Genomic DNA, 3,270 nt, shown 5'->3' with positions numbered 1-3,270 from the left:
AAAAAAAGAAAAGAAATAACCAGGTCTTAAGCAAGGCAGCAAAAGCTGGGCTTTTAACTCTGCACTGTGCCCAGGGAGGAGTCCCCCACAGTCACCCGTGGGCATCAGAAAGAGAAAGTGTAAGGCAATTACTTTCCCAGCAGCATTAGAGCAACTTGAGGCATGTAAAGCGTATGAACAAAATTCAGTGCATAAAGGAGAGGGAAAGCACAACTAGCAGACTGCATCCAACTCTTTTGCAATTTAACAAAAATAAATGCCATTGTAAAAACAAGTTGGAAATTCTGACAGAATTAGAGAGGAGTTCAGAGATGAGTTCCAGGGCTTGATCCAGGCATGCTTGTTTTCTGCTGCAGAATAAACTAGGGGGTAGGTTGGTAATTTAACAGCTTGTCAGTCTACTTAGGGTCTCTGCCTACAAGCACTATTTGATGCAAACAAAACTCAGGGCAGTGATAGTACCTCCCCTATTGACTCAGCAGAAGTAACTTAGCACTCAAGGACCTGAACCCTCGTTCCTGCTTCTGTCCTTGGCTGCCAGGAGAAAATGACGAGTTACAGATATCAGCAAAGCTCTTTCACAGACAGAAGCTGAGCTGGGAGCCCACCATTTGGGCAATGACTTGAGAGAACATATCACAAATGCTTCTGCCATGGTTCCCATTAAGAGATGTAGGGGTAATGGTCCTGGATTTTCCCATATTTAATCCCTACAGGTTCTCCTGTTAGAGCCACAGTCAAGCAAGCCCAATAACATTTCCAGCCTGTAGCTCATTCTCCAAGCCTGCATCAGCTTCTAGATATTCATGATCTCCAGTAGAACCTTAATGACTAGGCAGTTTCATAGCAAAAGGACTCAAAGGCAAGGCAGCTTCTGATGAATACCAGGGGAAGGCTGGGGAAGAAGAGGGAGAACAGTAGGCAGAGAGAGGCAAAACAGCTTTTACTACACTGCTACCTTTGGCACTATCTCCTACAATCAACCCTAAGACCATGCCCAGCTCTGCTAGCACAATTATTAGTGCAGACAGAGTACCATATCTACCAACCTTCTTTTCAACATACTGCTAGGCTTGCTAGAGCTGAGATGGTAAAGAAACAGTGGACTTATAAAGAGGAGGATAAAATCCTTAGGCACCAAGCCCATGCTGAACTCCATGGTTCTTTGGCTCAGTGGCTAACAGTACCTGAATTATTTAAGCTAGTTTAGGCACGTCTACACCACACTGCAGCTGCTGCTGTTGCTGGAGTAAAGAAAGTTAGTTCAACAAAAGCAGCTATCCCAAAGCAAGGCAAGGACCCATCACATCATAGACAAGGTCTCAGTTCAAGTGCAGCTACTGATTATGTAGCAAGAAAAAGTAATTTCCTCTTTTTGGGCCAAATCCTGCTGCATGCTTAATTCACCTCTTGGCAACATATTTTATGTCTAAGCTATTAGGATACAGTCAATGAGTTTTTATAAAAAAATGTCCTTTTTGCAGGACAGGGGCCTGACGAAGCACTGGGCAAAGACTCATGGTGTTTAGTTATTTTCCTCAGTTGAGCTACTGCCCTGTGTGAAATCTGGCTTGTCACTTTACTGTGTCTGCATATCCCCCAGCTTTAAAAAAACCATGAGATAACAATACTTAACTCTGTGCTTTAAAGCATTTTGATATCTACAGATGAAGACCTACAAACAAAGAGGAGGAAAGTAGAAAAGTATCTGACACTTTGAGCTCCAGTGTGGAAACACACCCTCAATTGTCTGCTGGATTCTGGTCTTTCACCTGGTTGAATCAGATCTCAGATCAAAAATTACCTGACAAAGAAAATATTTATTTCTGTCCTCTCATTTGGGCTGACTAATACGAGATATTTTGGTCTTTAATATTGAGAGTTTTAAAAAATTTTACATTTCCCATTGCCATTGGAAGGAATTTTAGACGCTCAGTACACAGAATAATCAGGCTGAGACATAATAGAACAAGGTCCCAAAACATGGGCACCTAAATCCAAATCTTTTGAAAAACTCAGCTTTAACAAAGGGTAGTCACATAGATCCTGAAAGTGTTGCCACTTTCAGGCTGTTCTTTGCTGTTACATACAAAGTTCTTCAAATACCACTCTGTCAAGCTTTGTGTTTTATAGGACAGGATCATCCCTGCCCCATTACATTGTTATAGGCCAAACTGATGCCACTGTGGGAAAGCCCACGATGTTGTCTAAATCACAAGGACTCTTTGGGCGTACTCTGGAAAGTTCTATTCAGTTCTTAGGTTCATGTTCAGTGCTCATCCCATATCCATACAATAGAGCAAGACCCGGGCATACACTAGGCCCCCATTCTTCCACCTTCTGCATAGAGAATGAAGGAATGAGGACTTTACAGCATGCCACAGTTAGCTAGTGTGAATGAACCTTGAATGGAGCCAGCATTCCTCCATCATTCCTCTCTGCCTTTAGACAGCAGGATGTATGACTTCAGCTGCTCCCCAGTGGGGTACCCAGCGATCCAGAGAAGATCTGCTTTAGATAAAACTTCAAACACAAGATCCCTACCCCCACTGCCAGCACCCTTGTGCACAAACAACACTTAATTCCAGACTCCAGACTCAGGGTGAGGCAGGGAAAGAATCCAACAGCAGAGGCCGTAAGACTGAATGCCCACTCAAAACAATGCAAAAAGAAAGCCAGAAGGTTTCAAAAGCACCCTCAGACACATTAGAAATGAAAAATGGGGGAAAAAATCAACGTTAGTGACTTGTAGAGTCTATAAAGGCTCAAATCTTTCTTTGAGGCACAAAAGTACAAGACATTTTAAAGTGCAAGTGCACCTTTACAGTATTTTCTACTTGTTGTTTGGGAAGGTATTTTTTACATGCTTCTTGGTAGGACCATTTTCACCATATGCCTGTATTTCAGTCTCAGATTCTCAAATCTATGGTGGAGGTAAAATCTCAGAACTTAATTTTCTGCAAACACAGTTTGAGCGTTGCACATATAAATCTAGGCAGAATTCACCCAGGTGCATACAAGCTATTATAGAGGAATGCAAAATATACTTTTGTTTTAGTGACAAAGAAAGCCAAATATTCACAGATACCTTTCTTACATAGGGACAAAGCAAAAAAAGTTGAAGCCTGAAAATACTGATCCAATCAATGGAGTCTTCCAATTCCCTGAACCCACACGTTAAACCACACAGATAATCATTATCCCTTCTCCTGTGAGCCTCAAGGTGCTTTGGTGCACATCTGATTTACGTGCTATAAGTTTAGAGCTCAG

This window comes from Empidonax traillii, unplaced genomic scaffold (genome assembly GCF_003031625.1).
Source record: "Empidonax traillii isolate 1590-97213 ecotype Southwest subspecies unplaced genomic scaffold, ASM303162v1 scaffold132:size1788729, whole genome shotgun sequence".
Lineage (NCBI taxonomy): Eukaryota > Metazoa > Chordata > Aves > Passeriformes > Tyrannidae > Empidonax > Empidonax traillii.
This window is presented reverse-complemented; position numbering follows the sequence as displayed.